The following is a 20,554-nucleotide window of genomic DNA, read 5'->3' as shown; positions in this document are numbered from 1 at the left end:
GAAAGCCCATCATCTTTGCTGAATCTATTGATTAGAAGCAGATTACAAATCCTGCCCATTCCCAAGGGGAGAGGATTATACGGTATGCAGGAGGTGGTCATAGAGGTGGGGGGGTGCCGTCTTAGAATTCTGCTTACCATAGAAATATAAACAAATAAGAGTGTTATTGGAAGTGAATGAAGTAGCCACATAATCAAAGTAGTGGCTGAAAAACCAGCCTTAGAAAGGGCAAGAAGCCCTTTTGCATTTCCTAAGAGCTATCAGAGACTTGCCCTTGGTATCAAGAAGACAAGCATTAATTGACTAGATTGTCTACTCAGCATGCCACCACTAGATGAATCAACTCCATATTTATTTATATTTTTATTTTTAGGGTAGCCTGGGTGGCTCAGCAGTTTAGCACTGCCTTCGGCCCAGGGTATGGTCTTGGAGTCCCAGGATCGAGTCCCACATCAGGCTCCCTGCATGGAGCCTGCCTCTACTTCTGCCTGTGTCTCTGCCTCTCTCTCTCTCTCTCTCTCTCTGTGTGTGTCTCTATGAATAAAAAAGAAAAAAAGAGAAAGAAATATATTTTTATTTTTATGTTTATATATTTTATATGTATCTATTTTATGTATCAATTTTTATATATCAATACATACATATATATTTTTTAAGATTTTATTTATTTATTCATGAGAGACATAAGCAGAGAGAGAAGCAGGGAGCCCAACGTGGGACTCCATCCCAGGACCCCGGGATCACGCCCTGAGCCAAAGGCAGGCACTCAACCACTGAGCCACCAGGTGCCCCAGGAATTTTTGTTTTTTGATTTCACTTAATTGTTCTTGCTTCATAATGCACAGCACAGATTTTTTTGGTTCACGTTCCTTCTCTCACCATCATATTCAGGCCTTCTCTCTGCCCTCTAGAATTCTTCCTCTTCGTCCTCCTTTCTTCTCCCTTCCTCCTCCTCCTCCTCTCTCTGTCTTTCATAGAGTGGGTGAGAGGTGATGGTTGTCATGACTAAACTTGCCCATACTTTCCTGGAAAAAAAAAATTGTGATCTTCCTAGGAAGTATTCCTGCCTTTCTCTTTCCTCTGAATTACAGCTCTCTAGGTGTAATTTATTGGCATTATTTTTTTTCTCTTTGTAAGCTTTTATTGAGAAGACACTATATCTGTTAAAAAGGCAAAAAGGCTTCTAAGAACATCTAGGCCAACACCAATTCCAGGTATGTTTTTTTTAAGATTTTATTTATTTATTCATGAGAGACACAGAGAGAGAGGCAGAGACGCAAGCAGAGGGAGAAGCAGGCTCCTTGTGGGGAACCTGATGCGGGACTTGATCCCAGGACCCCAGGATCACGACCTGAGCCTAAGGCAGATACTCAACTGCTGAACCACCCAGGCGTCCCCAGTTATGGTTTTTTGATGAGCCTATATAGTTGGAAAGGGTCACTGCATTATGTCATTTATTCACAGATAAACATGACTTTCTCTAAAGTGCTAGGGACTTCATTGAATGAAGCTAGTTCTGAAAATGCCATTTTGAATTTGTACTAAAGGAAGATGAAGTTTTGTATGTATTACATTTATAAAGTGTATGTATGTGTACACATATGTGTGATGTTTACGTATGTGTGTAAACAGTGGCTAAAATGCATTTCCCCGCTTCTCTTTTTTTTCTTCCTCTAGTCTTCCTGTGACTTTTACCTTTTTTGACAGAAATCTAAAAATACATACTCAAGAACCTGATGGAGAAATTTCTGTAAATTTTAGATTTATTTTACCTAGGTAATCTGCACAGTTATGGTTCTTATTTGTAGGTATATACTACTCAGTTTTTTTTTCCTTCTCTTCAGAGAAAAAGAAAAAAAAAATGTTCTCCCCATCCCTCCTCTTGCCTCTCCAGCTCAATCTCCTTATTTTTTTATTTTCGTATTTCATGTTTTAGCAGCCTTCACTGCAACCTGATAATATTCCCGGTATTTCCTTTAATGCTATATTCTGAGTCACTTAAAAAAAAAGGTATGAATTGTAAAAGCATTTCTTTCCTTCCTGTGTCAACATTTGAAATGAAAAGCAAAGAGTCTTCTTTTTCTTGTTGCAAATTCCAGCAGCAGGGCTTGTGTGGCATGCTGTCTGTCCTTCCTGCTTTTCATTCCTGCCAAGGTCCCTTAGCCGCCCCAGGGAGTGGTTGATTCCTGAGTGAACAGTGGATGGGTGTGACAGATGCCCCCAGGCGTATGTCCGGAGTGGGGAGGAAACTCCCCTTCCTCTCCAGTCTTCAGAGAATCGCTTCAGTCGGTGTCCTCCGTGACAGCGGAACATGGCCAATGTCGGGGGCAGCCTCTGTTTCTGTTCTTGGACTGCAAGTCCGAATGCTCAGCATGGACTTGCTTCTGGATAGCTTTGTGCCTCCGATGCAATGCAGAGCATTTCATGTTGCACAAAAGGATTCACGCAGATTTTGACACAAAACTTAAAGATTCCTGTGCACTGGAGAGGAGAGTCTGTGTGAGTTTGAGACATTAACCTTGGCACCTTTACTCCATTAGAACTAGGTAGCTTAAAATGACAAAAGGTAGTGAGTAAAATAAAAGCTTCTTTTCCTTAAAATTATATTATCGTTAATCAACTGTCCTTCCTGCCCTCTGAACACCATTGTACTAGTAAGATTACCCAGTACTCTAAATTAGCGACTATACACCTGCTAAAAGTATGCATTCTAGAGCTAGCATGTTATTTTTATTTTTTTTAAGATTTTATTTATTTATTCATGAAAGACGCACAGAGGGAGGCAGAGACATAGGCAGAGGAAGAAGCAGGCTCTCTGCAGGGAGCCCAATGTGGGACTCGATCCCAGGACCCCAGGATCACACCCTAAGCCAAAGGCAGATGCTCAGCCGCTGAGCCACCCAGGTGTCCTCGCATGTTAATTTTAAATGCTTCTAAAGTTAAACAGAAGCTCACCTTCAGGAATTGCCTTAATTCAGTAAGATGTGCAGAGGTGGGCAGCTACGTGGTCCCATGGATCAGTGACAACACAAGAGTCACAAGACTTTTTCTCCACAAACAACTCATGTCTCTCCACCTACTGGGCTCTAGACCTGTTCATATATTCAAATCATGGTAAAGAAATCGGACTCAGGGTCACCATGACAACCTCAATACCTCCTTACACTCTTAATAGTGCTTCTGAATTGAACTTTTCTATTGAACTACCAGGCCGGTAGACTAATATTCCTTATATACCCGGATCACTTTCTTTTGAGAAAAGATAAAAGTACTCCAAAAATACAAATAAAGTTTAGCAGAGGACAGCAGAGGAAAAGCTGCTTTATCTCTTCTACCTTTGAATAAAGGTTAATAGAATAACTTTGGAATTAGATCAGGCTCAAAACCTTGCTCTCCCACTTGGATGGCTCCATTCAAAGTGAATCTCTATAAATTCTCTTATCTGTAAAATGAGTGTAATGGTTATGTGGAAATAAATGAAGACTAACCAAATGAGAACAAGCTCTGTTGTTATACGTGATCTGGCCATTGCCCATTTTTATAGTCAGTCTCTTAGTTGCACCCATGAAAAGCATCATCACGGTGTGATCATGTACCACATGCTCATTAAATAGAAGTACAGTCTCTATAGGTGTTTGAAACCACTTCTATCTGATACGTTTTTCTTGATGTCGGTGCTGGAGTTTGGATCAGAACTGGGTGAATGTGGAGGAAGTCAGCTTGTTCTTCCTGAGGAATTACGTCAGTTGGAAAGGCATATCAGTTGTAGACAAATTGCCTGTGAATTTGTTAGGAGAATCTGAAATTGTTCATCCCATTCATTTCACTCCTGGGAACTGTCCAAGCCCAAAAGAAACTCCTAAGTCTTAATAGGTTTCTAAATTCATCCTGAGTTTAGGATGTATCTGGGGAGACAAATGAGCTTAAAGCTATTGCAGGTATTAGAGGTTCTATGACAAGAATTCTCATGTGATGAGAGACAAGGCACCTTATCCTGAACAGGTAGGTGTCTTGTTCCTCACTGTATCTCCAGCATCTACCACGATGCCTGCAACATAGTATATACGTAACCAGCAGTTGAATGAATGAATAAGTGAATAAATGGATGAATTTCCCAACTTAGATCAAGGAGCTATTATGAAAATAAGAGGTGTCACCTTGCCTACTACTTGCTATGTAATTTAGATATTCCCGTATGTTCCTTTTTTTTTCACCAGAACTCCTAAAATCTGGTTGAACTAAAAATAACCAAGCGATTGGTCACAGAATTTATAATGATAGGCAAAGTCACAAATGACTATTTTGGTCACCATCTCTCCCCCTCCAAATGCAGAATTCTGGAAAGGAAATGTGAATGAACACATTAAATGGAATTTTAAAGCACTGTTCAATGAGCAGGAAAGATGACTCAAAGTAACTTCTTATTAGCATCCATGTGAAGTGGTACCAAATTTGAACTTTAAAAATGTTAAAGTTATTCAAATGATTTCACAGAAATATATTCCAAGCCAGTTGGTTCACACAGCCTTTTGGAGACCATACACATCCACATGACAGGCACAGTTTCTTGCCTTTTGTATGACAGAGTCCTCGAGGACAAGGATTTCAAGACAAGAGACATGGCTTAGCATCCAGCCATTACTAGTGTGCACTGCATCCCCACACATCCATTTATCCATCCATTTGTTCATTTATTCGGTCACTTACATAACACTGATTGGCCACACAGAATTTCTCAGGCAGTAGGGCTAAAAAGTGAATCTACTATTCCTGCCCTCGAAGAGCTTGGTTTATGATGTGAGATCAATGATGAACACAAGTGCAGCTGAAGACAGGGTCTGGCGGAACTTATTCATTCAGTTATAAGGTCTGAAGCACAAAACGATAACTACAGTCTCTGCCCTTGAAAAGAACTTCTATTCTTGTCAGCAGAAAACTCGTGTACACAGATATTTAAGATAGAATGTGGTAGGTGGAGGCAGGCCCTTAGAAGGCAGACAAAAATTCAGACTTGGGAATTCTCATACCTTCCTTCTCCTTAGCCCTACATCTTTCACATAGCTTGGGGTGGGGTATGTAGAAATGGAAATGGAATCAAAATTCATTTTTTATTGATAAGTAAGCATGGTGTTTGCTCTAGGTATGAAGCAGGTAATTGCTAATACGTTGCATTGGCCGATAAATTCTGAGATAGGCAGCAGAGGTCAGACTATGAACAGCAGCCTTAAGAATATGAAAGATATTCTATCCCTGGTCACAGTAAAATGAACAGAGAGTGGATTTAATATACCACTAAAACTATGAAAAACACATGAAACACAGGTGATATGATTGGCTAGGGCACATTAATAACCATTGCCAAAGAGTGTAAAATGAAGTCTGTATCCATTTAAATAACATGATAATTAGAGGAGAGAGCAGAGTGCTTCTTTTTCTCCATGAAAGTGATATTAAACAATTAAGCCTAGGAAGCTGTCCCAAACACAACTTTGATAGATTGGGTCTTTCTGATAGCTTGCACTTTGCTGTACAAAACCTGTTATTTTTCTTCTGATACTGTGTAGCTGCTACCCACAGTTTAATATGGACATGAAGTAATTTTTTTTCAGGTCTATAAGGAACTTTCTTTTCAAGACAAATGATTACAAATTTTATGGATTTTTAGTAGTCATTGTACATCATCAGAGAAGAATAGGCGCTGTTTGTACTTGCTGTGCTTCTGGCATGGATTAAGAACCTACGCAGAGAATTGTAAAGAAAAGCATTAGCCTTAATTCAGAATTAATCCTTCATAAAGGCCTAACTGCATATTTCCAAATAGTATGTTCATATTTATTTAGGTATTTCCTGAGAGACTGTCAACTTATTGGCACAGGTTATGATCAGTAAATTCCATTAGAAAATAAGGATTTCCAATTCACCATATTGATTTATATACAGTATTTGGGCTGCTGAAGTGAGCACTATTTATTTATTTTTTGCACTATTGATTTATATTTAATTAATTAACCTTTTTAGAAAATATAATTTCCCATGTGGTTCAAGAATGGTTAGTTGGTATGTGGCAATGGCTAAGCTCCGGAAATCTCCCTACATGAGGTGACTAGTGCTGTGACTTTTCTTTGGATGGGTACAGTTAATAAATACTGCATTTAATCATTGACAGTGGCATATCCTGTTAACCACAGAAACAGTGGTATCTGTTAAAGAACCATATATACCATTATGACATTTTGGTGCAAACAATAATTTGGACTGTGGTTTTATAGCAATTTCTCAGTGTTATTCTATGAATCAAGTTGTCTTTTTGGTGAATTTATTGATTTTTTGACATTAAATTAACTTCCTTTTGGGGCTCCTGAGGGGCATAGTCAGTTAAGTGTCTGCCTTTGGCTCAGGTCATGATCTCAGGGTCCTTGGACTGAGTTCCACATTGGGCTCCCTGCTCAGCAGGGAGCCTGCTTCTCCCTCTGCCTATGTCTCTGCCTATCTCTCTCTCTCTGTTTCTCATGAATAAATAAATAAAATCTTTAAGAAAAAAAAGGCTTTTACACATCCCAACTATTTTGTTTCCATGTAGTTTCCCTGATTGAATAACAGATTGAGATACGGTTGTATGGACTGGGAAATAGAAATCTCAAACTTCATTTCTTGAGTCTACTTAAGTGTCTGAATAAGTCTTTCAACCCATATGAGTGCAGACTGTATCTTATTAGAAGAAATTAGGACACCTTGATATGTAACTTTTCTCATGCTGGGGTAATGCAATATGTTTATTAGTCATCAGTATACTATTCTACTCTCTGTGCATATATTTGAACTGTATTTTTAAAAATCTTTTAAGAGGCTATTTGTTTCAACTTTTGGTTGAAGCAGCAAACAGAGGAAAAAAATAATAATATTTTAAAGCTTTAGTTATTTATTTGAAAAGATGTGTCCCCGTTCCACCTCTTTCAACACATGTGTTATTATGGGTAACAGCTGTGAACTCCAATGCTGGTAGTAAATACGCAGAAAGTCTTTCAATCTTAGCACAAATGGGAGGTCAGAGATGAAGTTCAGACAAAGGCTCTGGCTGGACTGCAGCTACTTTCTGCAGCATCCTGTGTTCGCCACATCCTACTATTATTAGAAATGAGAGCTCGCAAGTAAGCAGATTATTTTTTTGTATTGTTTTAAGAAAAAAAAATGAATCACAGGGACAACCTAGGCTTACATTAAAGATATAGGCTAAGGTACAAAACATGATCTGGTGTCAGAACACACTCAGTTAAATTCCTTATACCTAAATCTCTCTTCCAACTTAGGTGTGAAGTCATGGACTAGTCATTAAAGTGCTTCTACTTGGGCCCTACCTCAGACTTTCTAAATCAGAATTTCAGAAAATGGAGTATGGTTATAGGACAATTTTAGATGATTCAAATACCCACAGGGCTTTGTGAACCACCTCCTGACTTTTTATTCACTGATTAAAGGAATCAGTCTTTCAGTTCTGAATCATTCATTTATTGACTTAATATTTATTAAGACACTTTTCATTGCACAGTACTGCGCTAGTTAGCATGTAAAGAATAATACAGTATAAAATACATCTGTGTCAAGCATTTCACTATCTAATTTGGGTGACAAGAGGTATCCTCAATATCTATTAATAAATAAACAAGAGGTATTTGGACTATTAAGTAGTATTAATAGTATAGCATGTAACATCCAGAACAAGAGAAACATCATTCTGTTCTGATCAGATAACACTTGGCATAATAATCTCTCTTGCTTATCACTTTATTTGATTATTAAAACTGCTCTCAGATAGAATATTATTTAACAGCAGGAGAAATTGAGTCCTAGAACTGTCAAAATTCAAAATTGAAAGTTACATGACCATTAGAAAACCGAGAAATAAAATGTGCTCTGTGGCTAACACCTACACCAGTATTCTTCTCACTGTACCTAAATTACACCTCGCATAATTTTTCATTGTTGTTACTTAAGCTGAGTCCATTTAGAGATAAAAGAGTTTACTGATAATGAATACTTTGGTGGAAAACCAGACAAGAGAAATAATTCCAAATAACTAAAACTTCCTTCCTCTCAATATGTATTTTATGTTCAGCAACTGAGCCATATAGCAAGGATTTTGTTCTTTAAAATTTGTGAGAGAAGTCCTGCATATGGTGAATGTGTTAGAGGAAAATATAATTATTGTGTTGGTTCATTTTATGTGTCAATTTGGCCAGACTACAGAAGTAAATTTGTGAGGGGAGCCCCAGCATCCTTGAAGAGCTCAGTGATCATTCTTCTCTGCAGGCCAGAATTTATAGTGGGAACTGCTGTCATTAAATTGGGAGACCTAAATGGAGTGGGGATCCTGGTACAGCAGAAGCCAAATGATGACCCTTAATTGCCAAAGTCAAAGTGGTCATGGTTCCATAATGAACAGCAGAATGAAGAACAAATCAGAATAGTCTGACTTGTAGAGAACTAGGGCATTGACTGGTTGATCATGGTGTTCCTAGAAGTGAAATATATAGGAAGCCTACTAAATTCTTCCTTGATCTGTATGAGCAGAAAAGTCCAAGGTCAACTGAACAAAATTTTTAACTTGAATCATAAAAACAGAGTTATGACCCCTTGATCAATCCCCGGATATGAGCCACAATGAAGAGGAAGCCAGGTCCCCTTGAAACAGAACCTCTGAATCTTGCTAAAAATTTATTCTGTTAATCTTTCTCCAGCTATCCCCAAAGGGACATGCAATCTTTAATCAGGGTAACTGCACATTGGAGAAAAAGGAAATGAGCTTTCAAGGACACTGGGCTTACTGGACTTTGGCTCTGAATTGACACTAATTCTAGGGAACCCAAAATAAAATGTCACTCTGGTCTTTTGGTCAAAATAGGAGCTTATGGAGGTCAGGTGATCAATGGGGTTTTAGGTTAGAACCATCTTGCAATGGGCTCAGTAGATGTCTGAACTCATTCTGTGGTTATTTGCTCAGTTCAGAAAGGCATAATTGAGGAACACATGGGTGGCTCAGTCAGTTAAGCCTCCAACTCGATTTCAGCTTAGATTATGATCTCAGGGTGGTGAGATGGAGCTCTGCATTGGGCTCCATGCTGGACATGGAGCCTGCTTAAGATTCTTTCTCTCCATTTTCCACTGCCCCTCCCTCCCACCCTGCTCACATGCTCGCTCTCTCTCTCTCAAAAAAAAGAAAAAAATATATATAATTTATAAATATTATATTTTATATATTTATATATTAAATATATATTGTTAGATATATATTAAATATATATTATTAAATATTATAATTTATTATACATATAAAATATGTTTAACAACTGGGAGAATTCCCACATTGGTTCCCTGACTTGTGGAGTAAGAATGGCCAAGTGAAAGCCACAGAACTACCTCTACCTAGAAAAATAGTAGACAAAAAGAAATACCTCATTCCTGGAGGGACTGTAGAGCCGAGTGCCACCATCAAAGACTTGAAAGATGCAGAGGTGGTGATTCTCACCGCATTCCCATTTGACTTGCCTATTTGGCCTGTACAGAAGACAGATGGCTTTTGTAGAATGATGGTGGATTGTCATAAGCTTAACACGGTGGTGACTCTGCTATACCAGATGTGGTTTCATTGCTTGAGAAAATTGACACATCTGGTGCCTGATATGTGGCTAATCTGGCAAATGCCTTTTTCTTCATCCCTGTTGATAAAGACTACCAGAAGCAGCTCGCTTTTAGCTAGCAAGGCCAGCAAGACGCCTTCACTGTCCTACCTCAGGGATCTATTAGCTCTGCAGTTCTGGGCCATAATTTAATTTCCAAGAATCTCAATCACCTTGCCCTTCCATAAGATGTAATTTTGATCATTACATTCATTGATGGCATTATGTGATTGGACCTAGTGAGCAAGAAGTAGCAACTGCTGTAGACTTATTTGTAAGCTATCTGTTTCCCAGAAGGTGGTAAATAAATTTCAGGAACCTTCTATCTCAATGAGAGTTTAGGGGTCCAGTGTTGTAGGGCACATTGAGATATCCTTTCTTAGACAGGGGGTAAGTTGCTGCATCTGGTTCATCTTACAACCAAAAAAGAGGCACAATGCCTAGTGGGCCTCTTTGAATTTTGGAGGTAACATAGTCTTCATTTGGGTGTGCTGTGCTGGCCCATTTAGTGAGTAACCCAAAAAGCTACCAGTTTTGTGTGGGGCCCAGAACAAGATAAGGCTCTGCAATAGGCCCAGTTGCAGTGCAAACTGTCCTGCCACTTAAGCCATATAATCCAGCAGATCCATTGGTGCTTCAAGTGTCCCTAGCAGAGAGAGGTGCTGTTTGGTGCCTTCTGCAGGACTCTATTGGTGAATCACACCACAGACTCTCAGGATTTGAGAGTACAGTCCTGCCATCCTTTATGGGTAGGTAACTATATTCCTCTTAAGAAACACCTTTAGACTTGCTATTGGGCCTTCATAGAGACTGAACACCTAACCATGGGCCACCAAACTATCATGCAACTTGAGCTGCCCATCATGAACTGGATCTTATCTTACTCCCCAACCATAGAGTTGGGCATGCACACCAGCACTTCATCATCAAATAGAAATTGTATGTATCTGATCAGGCCCAAGAAAGCCCTAAAGACACAAGTAATTTACATGAAGAAGTGGCCCAAATGCCTGTGGTCCCCACTAGTACTATGCTACTTTTTCTCTCTCAGCCTACATCCATGACCTCGTGAGGAAATCCCTATAAACAATTGGTGGAAGAAGAAGAGATGATATATAGTTACCACACAAAGTGAACAACTGCTTCTCTTTGGGACATCGCCTGAAGGACAATGGGAATAGAATGTCAAGTGACACTCAGTGAACAGAATGTCAAGCAGTGCACCTGGCTATTCACTTTACTTGCAAGGAGAAATGGCCAGATTTGCAACTGTGTACTAATTTATAGCCTGTGACCAATATTTTGCCTGGGTGGTCAGGGCCTTTGAAAAAAACATGATTGGAAAATTTATGACAGGAGAGACTGGGGAAGAGGCATATGGAATGGACAAAAATATGAAGATACTTGTGTACCTCATGAATATTTACCAAAGAGTGACCATAGCAAAGGAAGATTTTAATAATCAAATGGATAAGATGACCTATTCTGTGAATATCCAACTACCTCTGTTATGCCCCAGTAGCTCATAAACCAAGTGATCATAGTGGCAGGGATAAAGGTTATGCATGGGCTCAGCAACACAGACTGGCTCACCAGAACCAACTTCTCTACAAACACACTGGTGAGTGCCCAATTTGCCTGCAGCAGAAACCAACACGGAGTTCTCAGGGTGATAAGCTAGCTACCTAGAGATGGATTGATTACATTGGACTACTTCCATCATGGGCCAGTGTTTTGTTCTTACTGAAATAGAAGATGTGGATTTGCTTTCCCTGCATGTAATGCTTCTACCACAACTACCATGAGTGTACTTATCGAATGCCTATACACCATCATGGTATTCCACACAGCATTGCTTCTGATCAAGGAACTCACTTCAAAGCAAATGAAATGTGGCAAGGGGCTCATGCTCATAAAATTCACTGGTCTTACCATGTTCTCTACCACCCCAAAGCAGCTGGTTTGATAGAATGGTGGAATGGCCTTTAGAAGACTCATTTATAGTGCCAGCCAGGTGGCACTACCTTGAAGGACTGGGCCAAGGTTCTCCAGAAGGCTGTACATGCTCTGAATCAGCATCCAATAGATGGTGCTATTTTCTCCCATATCCAAGATATGGAGTCCAGGAGTTTTGGGGTGGATATGAGAGTGTCACCACTCACTATTATCCTAGTGGCACACTAGCAAAAATTTTCTCCCTCTCTCCATCACCCTATGTTCTGCTGGCCTAGAGATCTTAGTTCGCAAGGAAAGAATGGTTCCACTAGGAAATGTAACTATGATTCCATTGAACTGGAAGTTTAGATGGCTGCCAGGCCACTTTGGACTCCTCATGCCTCTGAATCAACAGGCAAAGAGGAGAGCCTCCAGGTGGGCTGGGGTGACTGATCCTGACTACAAAGGGGAAATTCCATTGCTACTTCACAAGGGAAGAAAAGAAGAGTAGGTCTGAAATACAGGAGATCTCTCAGAGTATCTCTTAGTAGTACTGTGCCCTGTGATTAAGGTTAATGGAAAGCTGAAATAACCCAGTGCAGGGAGGACTACTGATGGCGCAGGCCCTTTATCCTACCAGGTAAAGAATCATAGCCAGCTGATGTGCTTGCTGAGGGGACAGTGGAAGAAGATATTTATAAACACCAGCTGCAGCCATGTGACTAATTATAGAAATGAGGATTGTAATTGTCATGACTATATTTTCTTGTTTTATTATGAATACATTGTGTGTGTATAAAACAAATGTTTGTTTTCCTTACCATCTGATCCTCTTATCATGTAACATAACATGTATTGATTTTATATCATAGTATTTAAATACTTTCAACTTTATGTCATAGTATTTAAGTTATGGAATATTAAGAAGAGGAGTAAACATTACCCAAAGACTTTGCATTCTCTTCTGGGGAAAGTGTGTTTTAATTGTATGCGAAATAGTTGTATAATGTTGGACAGAAGTATGAGTTTATTTGGATTTCTGTGAGTATAAAGTTGACAAGAGTGGACTTATGATGTTTATTTTTATATGTCAACTTCGTTAGGCTACAGTGCTGGATACCAGTTAAACATTATTCTGGATGTTTCCGTTAAGGTGTTCTTTGAATGAGATTAGCATGGACATCAAGGACTTTGGGTAAAGCAGATTATCCTCCATAATGTGAGTGGGCCTCATCCAATTAATTGAAGGCTTTAATGGAACAAAGACTGACCTCCCCCAAGAAAGAATTCTGCCTTTTACCTTAAACTGCAACTTTTCCTTGAATCTCTAACCTGCAGATTTTGGATTGACCAAGCCTCCATAATCTCATGAGTCAATTTTTTAAGAACGCCTTTTTAAAGACTTCCTCTGACATCTGCATTTAATTTCTTAAATCTATCATCCTCCGTTTCTCTCCCCATCTTCTTCTCCCCTCCCTCTCCCTCTTTCTTTGCTCTTCCCTCTCTCTCCCTGTCCCAGTCTCTCCCCCACCCTCTCTCTTTCCCTTTCCCTCCCTCCTTTCTCCTTCCTGTCTCTGTCTCTCTTTCTCCCTCTGTCTACAGATAGATGGGTAGGTACATAGATATTCTATGTCCTGTCATCTTTTTTAAAAAAATAGTCTTTAGTTCTAAGCAGAGCATGAAAAAGTAGGTTAGCTTATTATCTATTCAGTTGGGTTCCTTTGGTCATTGTGTTAATAGATCAAGCATCCTTTTATTTATAACCCGACCCAATTTATAATTCATCAAGATAAAATAGGAAGCATCAAGATTTTCATTTGATTGTGACTCTCTTGATACCATTTTAGAATCTTCATATGCTGCCTGTTGTTTGACTTACCTGTAATCAATAATTATGATACCATGTGTTTTCGTAATGCCTTATTATTTAGAGAAAATGTTTACGTATTAATTAGTCACATCTAACACAGTGTGTTGCACATAGTAGGCAGTCCACACACCTATTTAATCAATTATGATGAAATAATGAGTTTAGGTCATATTATTTTCTTTTTCATTTTTTTAAGACTTATGTATTTATTTGAAAGAGTGTATGAGTGGGGAGGTGGGGCAGAAGGAGAGAGAGTCTCAAGCAGACTCCCCACTGAGCACTGAACCCAACACAGGCTCCATCTCACCACCCTGAGATCGTGACCTGAGCTGAAACCAAGAGTTGGATGCTCAACCAACTGAGCCACCCAGGGGCCACTCCTTTTTTTTTGGGGGGGGGGGCACTCCTTTTTAATTCTTGTTAAATTTGGAGGGTTCTTTGAAGACTTACTAATGAGCTAAGCAGAAGGAAACTAGGAAGACTGTGTTAATGTGATTAATTTTGAGTTCCTAAAGCCAGATGGGAAAATGATACAGGTTTGCTCCAGAACTGAGAGTGATAGGAACTATTGTCAAGTTATTTTACTCATTTGGAAATGTTCATGTCTCTGTTCATGTGTGTCTGTGTGTGCATTGGCCTACTCAAGCTGCTATGATAAAATACTATAGACTGGGTGGCTTTAACAGACATTTATTTTCTTACAGTTTTGGAGGCTACAAGTCCATGATTCATGGGCCAGCAAGTTCAGTTTCTGGTGGGAACTCTCCTCTTCACATAGTAAATAACTGCTTTCTCTCTCTGGACTCACACAGCCTTTCCATGGTGCCTCTTTGAGAGACTGCTCTCTGGTATCTCTTCTTACTATCATTATGGCACAGGTCCTGTCAGGTTAGGGCCCTACCCTGATGACCTCTTGTAACCCAAAGGCCTTATATCCAAATACCATCACAGTAGGGGGTAGGGTTTCAATATATGTGTTTGCAGGGGACATAATTCAGTCCATAACAGCGTGTAATGTCAGTTGAGCCACACTTTAAAAAATAATTTAAGTACATTTTAAACTAAGGAGGTTTGTTTTTGCAAATTTCTTTGTACCTTTTTGTGTCCACAGCAAAAGAAGAAAGTATAAAAATACTGCCTGCCATTACTTTCTGAGAACTACTTTTTTAAAGTATGTATTATTAAACTACCTTTTAAATCATGGAAAGAAATTATAGATATGAAATGAGACTCTTTCCTTTGAATCCTATCACGCGGTTAAACAGCTACTGTCATTTATTTCACTCACCTGCCAATCTTTCCCAGAGGTATTCGTAATGGACATTATGATATTTTCACAAACTTATGTGGTCTCCTTTTATTCATTGAATAATATTTTGTAAATGCATTTATGCAATTAATTCAACACACATATTGGGATAATTTCAACCGTTCAGTTTTGATGAAGCAGAACAACTTTCATTTGCTGAATTTTACAAAATAGCATCAATTTTCTTCAATAGATCGGCCCATATTACCGTGTCCATTGCCAACCAACACTCCATTTGCCTACCTCATTTATCTCTTAACACACACAGGATCTTTGAATCTTCAAAGAAGGCACAGAATTACATAGAGATGATATTGGCTCAATTTATCCATAGTATTATTTATATTCAGCAACCAAGACTGATGGTTTTCCTCAACTGATCTCACGCTGTTCCAATTACCATTCTTTCCTAAGCTTGCCCATAATTGGGTGAAATTGAAAAGCTTATTCTGTATGGAAGGTGGAGTTCCTAGTCTAACTTAAAGCACAGAGACCAAAAGAAAGTTGGTTTGAAAAAAAGTATAACATCTTTATCTGAAGAAGTTTTCCTTCATCTCCACTTTGAGTATAATCAGGATTTGCCACACATGTGGCACACATGTTTGCTTGGGTAGATGTATGTAGCTATGAACAATTTAATAGAGGTAAAATCCTCTTTGTATTTAGTTTCACAAGCAGAAATTTAAGCCTTGAATATTGACTTTGAATGTGGTATGCTATTATAAAATGAGCATTGAAGAAGGTCCAAGAACAACGATTCTCAGTTTTTCCTGAGATCACATTTGACAAATCTTAGACACATTTTGGGTTGTCATGCCTGGCTGGGGAAGAAGGATGTTATTACCATCTAGTGAGTAGAGGCCTGGGACGCAGCTATATGCTAAACACTTTACATTGTACCAGACAACCGCTCCCCCTGCCCCCACCAAGATTTATCCATCCCAAAACATTAATAGTGCCAAGACCAAGAAACCTTGGTTAAGTAAGATTCCTGGGGGAGGGAGGGGGAAGCACCTTGTTTCTTTTTGTAAAATGCTTTTCTCTAAAGACTATCAAGAAATTTGGATAAACTAGTCTCCCTTAAGTATCTGAATCTTAATTTTTTATTTTCCGGAAGAACCACTCAAAGAATTATTTCCATATGCTGAAACGTGCAAAAAAATGTATATAGCTTGGCACAACAATCATGATTCAGTATTTTGACATCTGTTCTCTAGAGATGAGAACAGCCTCATTTTACTACCAAAAGGAGAGTAAAAACTAGCTATTTCTACTCATGACCATGAGAAATGATCTTAAGGAGAAAAAAGGCTCCAGAATAGAAAGGAAGACTCTAAGCTGCCTACAGCCTATTCACTACTATTCTCAGTACCTAGATAGTTTCTGGCACATAGTAGACATTCAATAAAAATACCCTGGCTGACTTTCAGAGGCCCCCTCATTTTTCATTCAAGCATCATATACCCTACGTTACACAGGATGATTCTGAAAATTGTCAAAGTGGCTTAGGCTTCCTACAAGCCATATCATGAGCATGAGGAACAGGAAATGTTCCTTTGCTCTCTGCGCTGGCAATCAAAAGATATGAAAGGCAAACCATGACTGGTCAGCTGGTCCTAAACATATTCCTCCTTCTACAGTTGCCTATCATCCATTACTGAATGTAAATTAATTTTTAAAATAATTATTTTAATGAATTATATTCAGGATTAGTAATTCCGAGACTTTGCAAGTTTAATATATGGAACAGAATTCAGAGAGTCAAATTTTATATAAGAGTTTCTCAGGCCAGGAACTACGCCATATATTGAGAGTGGGGCAAGAAGTAGAAAATCATCTCTGATACAGCTTTGATCTGAGGATGAGGAATTCTTGGACATTTTTCAGAGTCACTTGCCTTGATTGGAGTCTTGGCCACACTCCTCTGCCACCTGCTCTTGAAAATTGGGTAATGAGTGCCACGAAATACTGATTTGTTTTGTTTTCCTGTCAGAGAACTCAGTGTACTCTGCCGTGGTTTTGGTGTGTTTGAGAAGTATTTGGACTCCAGACAGAGCAGGAAAATTCTATTATTTGGGGACACATCAAGTCTTCCTTTGTCCTATCAAGAAATGAACTCATTAGAAATATACTACCTGCTTCCTAAAAAATTTTTGTCACAGGTTACAAAACTGCGTCTGGGATCAAAATTTCTTAAAAGGATATTCACATTTCTAGAAAATATGACAACACTAAAGCATATAAGAGTGCAAAACAAGCATCTGATCTCTTTAGAACAAAGGAGGTTGGAGATAACTCTATCCAAACTCAGTTCCTCTTCTATGTTTTCCTTCCAGCCATGCTCATTTAGACCAAATATAGTAAAGGAGTATGGTGCTGAAACATTTTCATACATAAAGGAACTGGCAAGGTTTATCATCAAGTAGAGTTGCATTTGGGGAAAACAGTTTACTTGGCTTGATGACTGATTGAGTTGTAAATCATCTCCTATTTCCAAAAGAAGGTATATAAAATGCATAAGATAGAGCACTTAAAATAAATGTCAAAAGGAAAAAACAGGAACTATTAAGAGGAAAAAAATGTATAACCAGTGACTATATTAATAACTAATACTTACTGAATATATACTATAGGTAATATCTCTAAGAGTTTTCTTTTTTAATTGATGTATAATTAACAGAGTGTTATATTAGTTTCAGATGTACAATATATAATTCAACAATTTTTATATTGCTTAGAGCTCATGATGATAAATGTACTCTCAATCTCCTTTATCTATTTCACCCATCCCCCTACCCACCTGCCCTCTGGCAACCATCACTTTGTTCTCTGTATTTAAGAATCTGCTTATTTGTCTCTTTTTCCTTTGTTTGCTTTGTTTCTTAAATTTCACCAGTGAATGAAATACTATAGTATTTGTCTTTCTCTGACTTATTTCACTTAGCGTTAATCTTCTGGGTCCATCCATATTGTTGCAAATTGCAAGATTTCATTCTTTTTACGAAGTAATATTCCATTGTATATTATGTATGCCACATCTTCTTCATCCATTCACCTATTGAGGGACATTTAAGTAATTTTTATATCTTAGCTATTGCAAATATGCTTCAGTAAACATAGAGGTACAGATATCTTTTCAAATAAGTGTGGGTTTTTTGTTTTCTTGAGGTATATACCTAATAGTGGAATTACTGGACCATTGGTAATTCTATTTTTTTTTTTTTAAGAATTCTTTATACTGTTTTCCACAGTGGCTGCACCAAATTGCATTCCCACCAACAGTGTACAAGAGTTCCATTTTCTCCACATCCTCACCAACACTTGTTATTTCTTGTCTTTTTGATTCTTCCCATTCTGACAAGTTCTAAGGTGATAACTCATTATGGTTTTGATTTGCATTTCCCTGATGATGAGTGATGTTGAGCATCTTTTCATCTGTCTGTTAGCCATTTATATGTCTTCTTTAGAAAAATGTCCATTCCTGTCCTCAGCCCATTTTTAATCAGAGTATTTGGGGGGTTTTGATGTTGACTTATATGAGTTCTCTATATATTTTGGATATCAATCCCTTATTGGATACATCATTTGCAAATATCTTCTCCCATTCATAGGCTGCCTTGTCATTTTGTATTGATGGTTTCTTTTGGTGTGTAATAGCTTTTTATTTTGGTGTGGTCCCAATAGTCTATATTTGCTTTTGTTTCCCTTGTCTGAGGAGACACATCTAGAAAAATGTTTCTATGGCCAATGCCAAAGAAATTACTGCCAGTGTTTTCTTCTAGGAGTTTATGGATTCAGGTCTCACATTTAGGTCTTTAGTCCTATTTTGAGTTTATTTTTGTATATGGTGTAAGAAGGTGGTCCAGTTTCATTCTTTTGCATGTAGCTGTCCAGTTTTCCAAGCATCATTTAATCAATAGACTTTTTCCATTGTATAATCTTGCCTCCTTTATTGTAGATTAATTTTCCATATAAGCATGGTTTATTCCTGGGCTCTCTAGTCAGTTCTCTTGATCTACGTGTCTATTTTTGTGCCGATAGAATACTTTTTTGATTACTAAAAGTTTTTGTAATATACTGACTCATATAATCCTTGGCTCAACATTATTACATGGACACTTTTGTTATCCCCATTTACCTACAATCAAGCTACAAGACAGAGAGATTAATAATTTGCCCAAGGTCACAGAGCTAATAAGTGGCAGAACTAGGATTTGATTTCAGATAGTCTTGCTTAGACCCTGTGTGCTAAACTAGGATGTCATCCTGCCTTCCAAACTTGGTGACAGCACTTTTCTGAGCTTCCAGGCAGGCAAGGCAAGACTCTTCAGTACTTTTCCCAAGTGATAAAAACTTGAGAAAATGATTGGATAGATTGTAATATGAGTAACATTATGATTAATTGCCATTTTCCACAAGATCCAGATGTGTTCTTCAAAATACTGTTTTTCACATCCACCCTCAATAAAAGGGTTCTTTTTTTTTTTTTTTTTAGATTTATTTATTTATTTTAGAGAGAGAGAAAGCATGGGAGGGGGAGGGAGGAACAATCTTCAGGCAGACTTCCTGCTGAGCACAGAACCTGACATGGGGCTCAATCTCACAACCCTAAGATCATGACCCAAGCCGAAACCAAGAGCCAGATGCTAAACAGTCTGAGCCACCCAGGTGCCCCAATAAAAGAGGTTTAAGTAGTAACTCAGTGAATATAACTAAAGTGATTTGAAATCCAACTATCCTAAAGTGAATAGCCGTGATGCTTGGATGTGATTTCTCTCATTGGTCCTTATTTTATTTGCATTTGTAACAGTCTGTAATTGTCTTGTCTACATATTTACCTATTTTTGTATTGCTGGCCTCTTCTACTAGAAGGGAGTGTGAGGATCTGTTTGCCTCAGCCATCTGTTTATCTTCGTTTAGCACAGAGTCTGGCATGGCAGGTACTCAAAATTATTTCTTGAGTAAATTCATGAGTGTATGAATCCTCCAAAGGCAAAGAGTTCTGCCGAAGAACAACCTCAAGATCCTTACAGTATAAATTATGATGCTATGTACAATTTATAAATTACGACGAGTAGGAGTTCCTTAAGGAGTTCTTGGTAGGGTAGTCCTGACTGCCATTGACGAGGAAGGGTGCTGACTCTCCTACTTGTTTTCTTCTTCTTCCTGAGCTCTGATGTCAGGGCCAGAGTTGGGTTCTGTAGGATCACCCCACCACCACCCAGCAGCTCACTGGGAACCTGCTGCCGGTGGCAGTGACAGGGACAGAGAGGAAGTCCACACTCACACCGCAGCACTGTTCCCTTCAAAGTTCTTGGCTGCTGCTCTCAATGGACAGTTGTAAAACCAGACTTACAGAGATAACACTTCACGTGGCCTCCCAAGAGCAGGTGGTGCCTCCCCTGAGAGGCCCAGGCCCCAGGCCCACATCTGGCTTCTTCCCACTCCCAGGTCTCTTGTCTCTCAGTGCTCCAGGCAATGGCCTTAAGTGGCCAGAGCCCTGTGTTCCCTGGGCCCTATTTGGGGGCTTAACAAAGCCTCCAGTCCCTGGCCTCGCTCGGCCAACCTTCTCTGCCCTTTGTCTTCTGCAGTGTTTCAGCCCTAAGAGGAACACGTAGGGCAAGGCGGACACTAGACCCCTTTTCAGCTCAAGGAAGAGAAAATGTATTTTTTCAGCAATGACTGGGTAGGCCAGGGCCCGTTAGTTTAAGTGAAACCAGAAGGTATTTGCTCCCGGATTTTCTCTAAAGAAAACTGCAGCTGAAA

The 20,554-nt window shown here is 38.9% G+C and overlaps 1 protein-coding gene and 1 long non-coding RNA gene across 9 annotated transcripts in view; one reads left to right on the top strand and one right to left on the bottom strand.

Annotated features, from left to right (window-relative positions):
- FAR2 (fatty acyl-CoA reductase 2) overlaps positions 1-20,554 on the top strand; it is a 131,918-nt gene that overhangs the window by 65,383 nt on the left and 45,981 nt on the right. For 2 of the 7 annotated variants that reach the window (XM_077870583.1, XM_077870578.1), the window contains one exon: positions 14,591-14,650. The exons of the other annotated variants lie outside the window; for them this stretch is intronic. The gene's annotated coding sequence lies outside the window, so the exon portion shown is untranslated. The remainder of the gene's footprint in view (positions 1-14,590; positions 14,651-20,554) is intronic. 7 annotated transcript variants of the gene reach the window in all.
- On the bottom strand, positions 515-20,549 carry LOC144297039 (uncharacterized). 2 transcript variants are annotated; one of them, XR_013364069.1, is made up of 3 exons: positions 19,627-20,549; positions 9,450-9,552; positions 515-2,481 (listed from the first exon to the last, which is right to left on the bottom strand). It is a non-coding gene; the product is annotated as an uncharacterized LOC144297039 (long non-coding RNA). The 2 variants fall into 2 exon arrangements; XR_013364070.1 differs by lacking the exon at positions 515-2,481 and adding an exon at positions 6,944-7,122.

Source organism: Canis aureus, chromosome 25, assembly GCF_053574225.1.
Source record: "Canis aureus isolate CA01 chromosome 25, VMU_Caureus_v.1.0, whole genome shotgun sequence".
Lineage (NCBI taxonomy): Eukaryota > Metazoa > Chordata > Mammalia > Carnivora > Canidae > Canis > Canis aureus.
Note: the sequence above shows the minus strand (reverse complement) of the source record. Positions and strands in the feature narration are given on the sequence as shown.